This window comes from Scyliorhinus canicula, chromosome 4 (genome assembly GCF_902713615.1).
Source record: "Scyliorhinus canicula chromosome 4, sScyCan1.1, whole genome shotgun sequence".
NCBI classification, from domain to species: domain Eukaryota; kingdom Metazoa; phylum Chordata; class Chondrichthyes; order Carcharhiniformes; family Scyliorhinidae; genus Scyliorhinus; species Scyliorhinus canicula.
In genome coordinates, this window is record NC_052149.1 from 38,162,420 (window position 1) to 38,174,874 (window position 12,455).

Consider the following 12,455-nt stretch of genomic DNA (forward strand, 5'->3'; position numbering starts at 1 on the left):
GTGTGGGGATTGTTTGATGTTGGAGTATGTTTGTATGAGTGGGTAGGGAGGGAACAGTAGGTGGGAGACTATCTGGCACCAGGGATGGGAGCCACCAAGCTAGCTGGATGGGCTAGCTCACAGAAGCGCAGTGAGGGGTGTGCATATGTTCGGTTCATCAAAGGGGTTGGGTTACAGAGTGTTGTTACAAGGGGGGGAATGTTCTGCTGACGAGGGAGGGACTTGGGCCAAGGGACAGAGAGGAGGTGGGGGCGGAGGCTGCTTGGGGACAGGCCGGTGGAGGTGCGGTTCAAGGGCTGGAGTCAGGCCCAAAAAAGGGGATGGCTGTTTGTGAAGGGGGTGGGGGGCGGCAATGAAGCCCCCCAACTAAGCTGATCACCTGGAATGTTTGAGGGTTTAATGGGCCGGTCAAGAGGGTACGTGGGTTTGCGCATCTTAGGGACTCAAGGTGGAAGTGGTAATGTTGCAGGAAACGCACCTTGGAGTAACTGACCAGATCAGATTGAGGAAAGGCTGGGTCAGTCGGGTCTTTCACTTGGGACTGGATTCAAAGGCTAGAGGGGTCGCGATCCTGATCAATAAGCGGGTGGTATTTGAGGCGGGTAGTTTCAGATGTGGGAGGTCGGTACATTATGGTCACTAGGAAACTGGAGGGGGTGCAAGTGGTATTAGTAAATGTATATGCACCAAATTGGGATGATGTGGAGTTTATAAAGAGGATGCTGGGGAAGACACCGGACCTGGACTCGCACAGGTTGGTCACGGGAGGGAACTTCAACACAGTTATTGACCCTAGCTTGGACCGCTCAAGCTCAAATATGGGCAGGGTGCCAGCAATGGCAAAGGAATTAAAAAGGTTCAGGGAGCAGATTTGGGGGGGGGGGGGGGGGGGGGGGGGCATGGAGATTTGGGAAGCCGAGGGTGAAGGAATTCTCCTTCTACTCACACGTGCATTAAGTGTACTCCCGGATCGATTTCTTCATTTTGAGCAGGGCCTTCCTGGCAGGGGTGGTGGACACTGGGTACTCAGTGATCATAATCTCAGACCATGCTCCGCACTGGGTTGACCTGCAGGTTAGTAAAGACAGTAACCAGCACCCGCACTGGAGGTTAGATGTGGGACTTTTGGCTGACGAAGGGGTGTGCGAGCGGCTGAGGAAATGTATTCAGAGCTACTTGCAGGTCAATGACATGGGGGAAATTTTAGCAGCGGTGGTCTGGGAAGCACTGAAGGCGGTGGTCAGAGGGGAATTGATCTCGATATGGGCCCATAGGGAGATGGTGGACAGGGCAGCGACGGACCGACTGGTAAAGGACATACTACAGATCGGTAGGAGGTATGCGGAGACCCCAGAGGCAAGGGCTTTTAAGGGAACAGCAGAGGCTACAGGCGGAGTTCAGTTTGTTAACCACAGGGAGGGCGGTGGAGCAGCTGCGAAAGGCGAGGGGGAGATCTGTGAGCATGGAGAGAAGGCCAGCAGAATGCTTGCACAGCAGCTTAGAAAGAGAGGCAGCCAGGGAGATCGGGAAAGTAAATGATGAAGATGGGAACCTGGTTGGAGATTCAACAGGGACGAATAAGGCATTTAGGGATTTCTACAGTAGGCTGTATAGGTCGGAACCCCCTCCGGGGCCAGAGGGAATGAGACGCTTCCTGGAGGGGCTGACTTTCCTGAAGGTGTACGGGGAGCTGGTAGATGGGTTCTGGGCCCCTATCGGGTTGGAAGAGATAGTTAAGGGTCTGAAGGCCATGCAGCAGGTAACACCCCGGGGCCGGACGGGTGCCCAATGGAGTTTTATGGAAGGTTCTCTGGGATACTGGGACCGGTATTGATGAGGATGTTCAATGAGGCAAGGGAAAGAGGGGTGCTGCCCCCAACGATGTCACAGGCCTTGATTTTGCTGATTCTGAAGCGGTACAAGAGCCCGGGGCTGTGTGGGTCCTACAGGCCGATACCCCTGTTGAATGTGAACGCCAAACTGCTGCCCAAAATTATGTCCTCCAGGATTGAGGATTGTGTTCCGGACATTATTAGGGAGGACCAGACAGGGTTTGTTAAGGGTAGGCAGTTGGTAGCCAATGTAAGAAGGTTGTTAAATGTGATCATGATGCTCTGGAAGGTAGGAAGGTCGCAATGGATGCAGAAAAGTCTTTTGATCGGGTAGAATGGGATTATTTGTGGGAGGTACTGGGACGGTTCGGATTTGGGCTGGGCTTTATTGACTGGGTCAGGTTGCTGTATCAGGCTCCTGTGGCATGTGTACGGACGAATAGGACAACATTGGACTATTTTAAACAGCACCGGGGGATGAGACAGGGATGCCCCCTCTCCCCACTGTTGTTTGCGCTAGCTATAGAGCTGTTGGCAATCGCTCTGAAAGCTTCAAGGGGCTGGAGGGGACTGGACCGGGCGGGGGGTGAGGGGGGGGGGAGTGGGTGTGTGGAGCAGAGTCCTGCTTTATGCAGATGACCTGCTTCTGTATGTATCGGACCCATTAGAGGGGATGAAAGAAATCCAGATGATTCTAGGGGAATTTGGCTGGTTTTCGGGGGAGAAACTAAATATGGGGAACAGTGAGATGTTTGTGATCCATGCAAGGGGACAGGAGAGGCGATTGGGGTAGCTGCCGTTTAGATTAGTAGGGGGAAGCTTTAGGTACTTCGGCATTCAAGTAGCGCGGGAATGGGACCGGCTGCGTAAAGTAGATCTGGCCCGGCTAGTAGACCAAATGCAGGACGATTTTCGGATATGGGACACGCTCCCTTTGTCATTAGCTGGGTGGGTGCAGACGGTGAAGATGATGGTCTCCCGAGATTCCTGTTCGTGTTTCAATGTCTCCCCATCTTTATTCCGCAGTCCTTTTTTAAAAGGGTCAACAAAGTGATCTCTGGCTTTATTTGGGTGGGCAAGACCCCGCGGGTAAGGAAGTTAATGCTTGAGCGGAGTTGGGAAGAGGGCGGGCTGGCGCTGCCAAATTTTAGTAACTATTACTGGGCGGTGACTATAGCCATGATCAGGAAGTGGGTGGTGGGGGAGGGGTTGGCATGGGAGCGTATGGGGGTGGCTTCTTGTAAGGGCACCAGTTTGGGGGTGTTGGTAACTGCGCCTCTGCTGTTCCTGCCGGCACGGTACTCCACCAGCCCTGTGGTGGTGGCGGCCCTGTGAGTCTGGGGGTAATGGAGGAGACATGTGGGAGCAAAGGGAGCATCGGTCTGGTCACCAATCTGTAATAATCACCGCTTTGCCCCGGGAAGTATGGATGGGGGGGTTCGGGATATGGCAGAGAGCAGGGATTGAGAGGATGGGGGACATGTTTATAGAGGGGAGCTTCCCGAATATGAGGGCGCTGGAGGAGAAGTTTGGGTTGGCAAGGGGAAACAAATTCAGGTATCTGCAGGTGCGGGACTTCCTATGTAAACAGATGGCAACCTTCCCGCTCCTACCGCTAAGGGGGATTTAGGACAGGGTAGTTTCCAGAGAGTGGGTAGGAGAAGGGAGCATCTCGGACATTTACAAGGAACTTATGTGGTCAGAGGAGACTCAGTCCGAGGAGCCGAAGCACAAGTGGGAGGAGGAGCTGGGAGGAGAGATAGAGGATGGTCTATGGGCAGACGTGTTGAGTAGAGTCAACGCATCCGCAATATGTGCCAGGCTCAGCCTGATACAATTTAAGGTCGTTCACCGGGCTCACATAACAGTGGCCCAGATGAGCAGATTCTTTGGGGTGGAAGACAGGTGTGCAAAATGTGTGGGAGGACCAGCGAACCATGTCCACATGTTCTGGACATGTCCGAAGCTTCGGGTATTTTGGCAGGGGTTTGCAGATGTCCACGGTGTTAAAAACAAGGGTGGCAATGAGTCCAGATGTGCCGATTTTCGGGGTGTCGGAAGACCCGGGAATCCAGAAGGAAAAAGAGGCAGACGTTCTGGCCTTTGCTTCCCTGGTAGCCCGGAGACGGATACTATTAGCTTGGAGGGTCTCAAAGCCCCCGAAGTTGGAGACCTGGCTATCGGACATGGCTAGCTTTCTCTGTTTGGAGAAAATCAAGTTCGGTTTGAGAGGGTCACTGTTAGGGTTCGCCCGGAGGTGGCAACCATTCGTCGACTTCTTCACGGAAAATTAATCGTCAGCAGAAGAGGGGGTGTTAGTTTAGCTTAGAGTAGGGGGTTAATAAAGGTGGGACCTGTAAGGGAGGGAGACAGCTTTTGCACTTTGTGTTGTTGGTATAATACCAAAAAATACCTCAATAAAATGTTTATTTAAAATAAAAAATCCCGATCTCTTGCTCCAATGGGGAATTCCAGTGAGCGGGACTCCCCACTGTAAAAAAACAGGGCAATGTGTGGCTTTGGCCACATGTTCCCCGTTCAGGCCCCTTATTCAACATGAATCGCATTGAATAGTCATGTGTTTCTTGCCATTCGAGTGCCAGGAAACACACAGCTAAACGCGCTCGCTGGGGTGCGTTTACGTTGCCAGATGGGCCTTAGCGTCCTTTAAACCCAGGTGCTGGAAACGGAGCTTTCAGAACATTTGTTGTTCAATGACTAAGACAGCGGCCCCCAAATCGATTTCCATGTCAAATGGCAGGAGTTTTGGGGGGTTACTCAGGAGGCACAACACAAATTCATCCCAAGCAGGAGGAAACATGCTAAGGGGAGGACAAGGCAACCATGGCTGACGAGGCAAGTCAAGGACAGCGTAAAAGCAAAAGAAAAAGTGTACAATGTGACGAGGATTAGTGGAAAGCTAATGGTGGCTCAGTGATTAGCACTGCTGCCTCAAAGATCCAGGGTCCCGGGTTCGATTTCTGGCTTGGGTCACTGTCTGTGCAGAGTCTACACGTTCTCCCCATGTCTGTGTGGGTTTCCTCCGGGTGCTCCTGTTTCCTACCATAAGTCCCGAAAGACGCACTTTTTAGGTGAATTGGACATACTGAATTCTCCCTCTGTGTACCCGAACAGGCGCCGGAGTGTGGTGACTAGGGGATTTTCACAGTAACGTCATTGCAGTGTTAATGTAAGCCTACTTTGTGACACTAATTATGATTATTATTCCAAATAAACCTGTTGGACATTAACCTGGTGTTGTAAGACTTCTTACTGTGCCCACCCCAGTCCAACGGCAGCATCTCCACGTCATGATTATTATTATAATACATTCTGCTGCAGAAAGTCCTGGAGGCTATTTGATTATCTGGCCAATGGAAATCTTTTCTGACAGCTGATGTTACTAACAGTTTTGCCAAGAATACTCAAGCCAATGGTTGAAGGAGGAAGATGTTGAATGTGGTCGCATTACCTATTTCAGAAGTATTACCTTACAGTATCACAGCCAATGGATGTTCCTAGCCAACGGCTGGAATGCAAAATATGAAGGAACGTTTTACCTCTGTGTCAAAGAATGAAATAAATTCCTCTTCCGTTAGCAGTGCTTCTTCAGGACAGAGCGTCTTATCACCATCCCAACCGTACCATGATCCTGACCCATTTTTCTGGGGTGAGGGGGTCATGAGGTTTGCAGAGCTGCCAGCTTCATCACTGCTACAGAGAGAGAACATGGGAGACTTGATGCTGCTGCATTGTTGCTGCGAGTGGTGTGGGAATGGTGGTGGTGGCGGAGCGGGGGGTGGGGGGATATAACGTGGATGCATTTAAAAGGGCTAAATGTTAAAGTTCAGGCCAGCCCAAGAATCAATAAGGGAAGCTGTTAAAGTCCATCCAAAATGCTCAATCATCGGCATTCTGTTGCTTCCACACCCCTTAAGGCGGCTGCTAATCCTTTCCTGACAAGCCCTGGGTCTGTCAGATCAGCAGTAAAAGATAGGGATGGAGGGCAACATGGCAGGCCCACAATATCTACTCACCGGCATTATTAAGCAGTATGCAGGAAAGAAAGCAGCTTCTGGTCTTCCCACTAGGAGAGGAGAAGTGTATTGAGGTTGTGGTGGTAATGGAATGGTGGGTGTGATTTTCTCACATTCTCTGTTACAATAAGCATCCAAATTTGGCTAGAATAGTAAGATGGAAATTCAGGACAATCTTTCTGGTCGTTACACATCATGAAACATGCAGATTTGGATGATAATCAGTGATGGATGAGCTTGAGGGTACTGTTATAATTGTAATTGGGAGAAAGATTTGCTATTTTTTCATATTTAACATCTCTGAAAGTTGATGGTTTAATGCAATGTTGTTCCATGGCGACCACATGTTAGTGTTATTGGTACACTTTTGGAGATGGTGAATTTCTGACAAAGTTTCCCGATTGCCCATGTAATATTGGTAGAGGAGATGTGAAAACCCCAAAGTAAGGCATAAAGAATGTTTATTCCATTTCTTTGACCCTTCACGGAAAGCCACAGCAGACAATTAGGAGAACCCTTGTGGAAATTAATGATGAATGCATCATAAGTGTGCATAATGTATACTTTCATATTTTGTGCCTTTGTTTTTACAATCTCACTAGTCAGAATTCAAAAGGAACCCTACATCCATGCAAATCTAAAACATATTATTGGATAGATACATAACTCAGCCTTTTAAGGTATGATATTGTATAAATATGAAGTGTTGTATATCATTTACAGAAAGTGTGTCCTTGCAAGATTCACTACAGCAGCATGTACATCTCTGACAGCCTGGTGGCTCAGAGGGTTTCAGTGGATAATTGCACCGCCAATAGGAATGCAGAGCATAAAACATCAATGCTGAAGCTCAGGGAAGAAAAACAGTAATATCAACTGTTGCATATTGCACCAAAAGCGGGTCTGAGCCTGCAACAAAGTTCAGATGGCTGTGTAAACCGCACGTTGTTTTTCTGTTACATCTAAAGACTACAAATTGGTAACAATGGAAGTGACCATAAATCCATTGGATCATCACCAAAACTTATCTGGCTCATTAATGTCCTTCAGAAAATGTAACCCGTCATTATTATCATGTTTGGCCTATGCTGACTCCAGACCCCCACAAACGTGGTCGACTCTGAACTTCCCTCTGAAGTGACCAATAAGATATTTTATAAATGGCTCGATACTTCTCAAGGGAGTAAATGATGGACAATAAACGTTGGGTTGCAGCGATATAATCATCTGCAGAAACATTAATAAAAATAAAAGAAACTCCTTGGGTTTTAATGGCATTGGAACACCTGACTTGGTGCTGGATTGAGGCCTCTTACAGTATGTGTGATGTTCGAAATGCCTTGCGAGATTTAAAGGAGTCTCACGCAGCGCTGTGATCTGGATCTCATCTTTACTGGGCGTGATCCAAATCTGCATACTTAAATAAACCATTAAACTCATTTAAATATGCGTTTACGGGATTTCCCAACACCTTGGACCCAACGACTGCACCTGGAGACCTCACCAGGCCTCCGTTTAGTCCTGGTTTCCACAAATGTGGACCAGTCATAATGGCGCCTGGAAGGGGGGGGAGAGGGGGGAGGCGAGGAGAAAGGGTGTCGACCAGGCCATTAGAAACCCCGGGTTGGGTTTGCCCAGGCCATTAGAGACCCCTGGGTGGATGGGGGTGAGGGGGCTTCCCTGAAGTTGTGGAGGGGGGGGTGCTAGAAAATGGGGGAGCCAGACAAAATGGTGCCCCCGATCTGTGAGGTCTTTCCTGCTGGGCTATCCTCAATTGCAGCCTTGGCGAAGAGAGGCTAAAAAAATGCAAAGCGCCATTGAATGGCAGGGTATTTCTCGGTGCCACAGCAGCCGTGATACACTCCGTTAAACACGCCCAAAACCGGACATAGATTTCTTTCTGGTTAAATCGCACACTTGTCTGTTCCAAGTGACTTTTTATTTAATGCATGGAGCTGTCAATGTTATTAACAACTCCGCTTTAGTTTTTTTTTAAATACTCTGATTTGTTACTTAAAAAATATATATACATAACTAGGGCCTTCTTATGGTCAGTGGAGTCACATATATGTCACTTAATATCTCGTGTACTACAGTTTGATCTTTTATCATGTCTGTAGGAAAAGTGAAGACTTTTGAGAATGCAAAATGTCTCCATTGAGCAGATTACGGTATGTGTGGAGGACGAGCTTTCCCAGCTGGCAAACTGATATATCGGTATAACAACAGAGGTTTCTCAGCTGCTTCTTCTAGGAAGTGGCCAGCCTGAAATCTCTTCTGTACACAAAGCTCCTTATCAAAGAGTGATTCCGTTTTTGAAAGGATAATTTTTTAGTTACAAGAGAAAAGATCTTTGAACTCCATTCTCATGCACATGCATCAGACACTCACTTCACTCATTATTCAGCCTGTACGTGACCTTGTGAGATGATAATATCTCAGGAAAGACAAGTCAGCGATCTGTGGCCCAGTGAGAGAGGAGTATGGGATAAACATATAAGTCCAAAGGTTCAGTGTAGCTGTGGAAATTGATAAACCCCATCATAGCCATGGTACAGGCTTCTCTCTGACAGAGAATTTGTCTTTCCTAAAGCCTTGAGGCTCTGTGAGGAGTGTATAATTAAAAAGGCCATGAGCCCTTTTGTGTAACATTCCTGAAGACATGATTAAATCTGTCAAAATCCAAACTATGATGTTCCACCTGAATAACTTCAAATGTTGAATCCAGGGAAGTACGAGGAGAAATGTATAACAGTTTAGAATTATGCACACGTACCAAGGGTAGTGGATCCTCACTTATGTTTTGACATTTTCACTTATATCTTTGAGAAATAGCCATCTATTTAAAATATCTAGAGATTTAAAAAAAAATCTCTTGTCCATTCTGCCCTCCACATATTCTGTGATATTCTCTAGATGGTGATTATGTTATTTTCAGTAACGTATAATGACCATCCTCCAGAAAGGCAGGTTTAGCAGTCTCACACTTACAACAGAGTCAAACAGGAATGAGATCAGAGGTAGTGCCAATTCCCTAACAGATTCTCCCTTTTAATCACAGCTCGCCACTGGGAAGGTGGAAATCACAGGATTGGCCTTACAGATTGTGTCAGTATCTATGGCCGGGCTCATTCTTTTACTTCTCAGTAAATGAATGTAGCTCCTTAGGACATTAGGGTCTTTTAATGTGAGCATCACTAGGGTATTGCTAGTTCATGACACCCATCTTGACAGCTACCAGTAAAAGACAAAGAGATTGTTCACAAATTATTATTAAATGAATAACCAAGAGTTACTGGGCCAATTTCAAAATTGAAATTTCATCGCAAAGTACAGACAATAGTTACGAACCATCCCTGCTTTGATAAAATGGTTTTCGGCATCAGCTAAAACTAGCAATCAAGTTGAGACATGCAATCATTCTCAGCGGTCCCTTATACTTAATATAATGAAGTCTGGGCAAATATTCCTCAATTAACTGATATGAGACAGATAAAATAATGGACTGGCTCATTAATTCTGTTCTCTTTATTCTTCCAGCCGCTGAATCGCAGAGCAAGTTAATCTTCTTCCCAAATTAACAAATGGCAATTGTAAGTATCGATTTATAGTAGCATACTTCAGGCAAAGAGCTTGTACGGATTTGTTCTTTTTGCCAGGAGATGCTGCACGTGTAACATTTTTGTACTCCCAGGTTAGGCAAAGTATAGGTTAAATATAACAGGTTCCCTCCTCATGGACCAAACCACAATCTCAGTAGAGTACCTACTACTCAAAAAAAATAGAAAAGCCACCTGTTTGGATGGGCTGCCTCATAGGTTTCTGAGGGAAGTAAAAAGAAAAACTTGCATTGTATAGCACCTTTCACAACCATTGCACATCTCAAAACACTTTACAGCCAAAGAAGGCATGCTGATCAAAATTCTCCTGGGGTTTGCCACCGAGTTGCCATTCTCGCTGACTATGAAATGGGGCTGAAAATCACCCCCACTATCTTTGTGGTCTCTCTGAGAGGGATTTCCAATTCGTTGCCTGGTGATACTGAATTGCACAGATTTGGTTTGCCGTGGATAGATGCCCAATTGGTTAAATTTGCTGAACTTTATTCGCCTAAGCTTCCATATAGTTAACTGAGAGAGAAAACCTTCACACCCATAAGTGCTGGATTCGCCAAGTCAAAGATGTGGAAAACAAATGTTTAAATTTGGGCTTTTCGAGCCCACAGGATGTCTCTCAAAACATTTTGCAGCCAATGAAGTACTTTCGGAAAAGATCTAATGCAGGAGTTACGGCAGCCAATTTTCACACCGTTGAAGTCGCACACAAGCTGCACTGTGATAAAGGTCACACAATCTGTTTTTGTGAATTTGATTGAGAGATTAATGTTGACCAGGGCAACGGGGATAATCCCCTGCCCTTCAAAATTGTGCACTGTGATATTTTACATCTGCCCAAGAAAGCAGATGTTTGGTTTAACATCTCATCATAAAGAGGACACCTCTTTGGATTCCTTCAGTACCAGACTGGAGTATCAGCCTTTATAGTTGTGCTCGAGCCCTGGAGTGGAACTTGAGCCCAAAACCTTGTGACTCGGGGAAAGAGTGTAACCAACTGAGCCCCAGCTGACACAATGCCATAAATTCCATTCATACTCAGTCATGTATCAAAATGATATTCTTTTATTCATTATGTTTTACAGTTGGATTTCCACTTCATAAGAGGACTGGGATTTGGGGATCAACTTTATCCATTTCACTACTATTATTGCTGAATTTATGTCTTGTACTGAGACAGTTACATTTTGAAGAGGTTGTGTATTAACCACCTTGTGTCTCTGAAATGCAAGTGTTTCTCTTGTCACTCTAAAACCTACATGATTTATTTCAATGACCAACAGATCTTTTCCCCCTTGTTACTGATTACTAGTACCTCTATTGAAGCCTTCAAGCATATTCAGTTGGCAGAACCACAGTGGGTTTGTCGTGGGGCAGCAGGTGCTTTAGTCAAGGGCAGCTCAAGTACTTTCAATACTTTTTGTCTTCCTTTGGATTGGAAAACATTGATTGTTTTACAATACGGGGGCCGAGTCTCGCAATATCACCAAGAATGACTATTAGTAACTTAGCTGAATCAGCAGCTTTTTTAAAAAAAAAAATGTTGCTGGGCCTCAGCCTCGCCCAAGGTGCGATCTCAGCAATTCCCGAGGACTGCAAGATATTGCTTGCTGTGGCTGGCTGGGTTCCTGGCAGAGTGATTTGATTTGATAATGTAAAATCACATTGCCAGGGATTACCAACCTGTCACCAGCTATTACCAACCATTCGAAGAAAAATTGGGACCAAGTGGGATTGGTGAACATCATCATCCACCTCGTAGCAAACACGGGAATTGTTGGAGGAGAAAAGATATAGGTCCGACTGGGTTATTATCTGCCACTCTGATGATAGCATGATACGACATAGCAGCTAGCTTCTGTTTGTCACAGAGTCTCACTAATCTAACCTGTATAACGTCCTTCGGAAGGATGTGAGCAGACCACGGGAGCCATATTACTACAGATATCAGTGTAAAACGCATCACATCAGCTCATCTGCCCAGTAAACATCTGCAGGAGTCACTGGAGCTAAATTCAGGAGATTCCACATTATACTGCATCTGCCATGCACTTGCCCATTCACTCAACTTGTCCAAATCACACTGAAGCATCTCTGCATCCTCCTCACAGCTCACCTTCCCACCCAGTGTCATCTGAAAATTTGGAGATGTTAGGGCAATTTTGGGCCCGCGTTAGAGGTACACAGGATCGCCGACATGGATGAGGGCGCGCAAGCAGTGGTGGAGGGAGGTAAACACTGGTAATACTTCCACCAGAGGAGGGGGCTCCAATAATTGTGAGATGGTTGGGGGAGAACGCGATACCTCCATGGTGGTTGGGGGGAGCTAATCTTCTGTTCTAAAGGACGCCACGATCTCTGAGGTGCTGGCCCTGCCGACTCTATCAAGCCTCACCCTGCTAGAGTGACGCATAATCCACGCTCACTCATTTTCTGTACACAGAGAGACACAAGATCTGGAATGAAAATTGGCCTGTGCTGCTGGAGAGTTACACATCAGTACTTTGAAAAAGTATGGTACGATTCTGCCCATTGCATTTATTTCCCTCATCTAAATCAGTAGTATGTATTGTGAATAGCGGGGTCCTAGCACTCCACTTGCTGCACCCCACTAGTCACTGCCTGACATTTGGAAATAGACCCATTTGTTCCTACTCTTTGTTTCTTGTCTGCCAACCGGTTTTCTATCCATCTCAATACACTACCCCAATCCCATGCACTTTAATTTTACACTCTGATCTCTTGTGTGGGACTTTGTCGAAAGCCTTCTGAAAATCCAAATAAGCCACACCCACTGACTCATCCTCATCAACTCCTCTAGTTACCTACTCGACGAATTCCAGTAGATTTTTCAAGCATGATTTTCCTTTCGTAAATCCATGTTGACTCTGTCCGATCCTGCCACTGTTTTCCAAGTCCTCTGCTATTAAGTCTGTTATAATGGACCCCAGCATTTTCCCCACTACTGACAG

General features: G+C 46.5%; 1 long non-coding RNA gene across 2 annotated transcripts in view; it reads left to right on the forward strand.

The window, feature by feature from the left end:
- LOC119964501 overlaps nt 1-10,737 on the forward strand; it is a 69,460-nt gene extending 58,723 nt beyond the window's left edge. Inside the window, exons 6-7 of one of the 2 annotated variants that reach the window (XR_005460308.1) lie at nt 9,410-9,462; nt 10,569-10,737. This is a non-coding gene — a long non-coding RNA (uncharacterized LOC119964501). The other variant, XR_005460307.1, reaches the window with a different exon arrangement.
- Nucleotides 10,738-12,455: the final 1,718 nt, after the last annotated feature.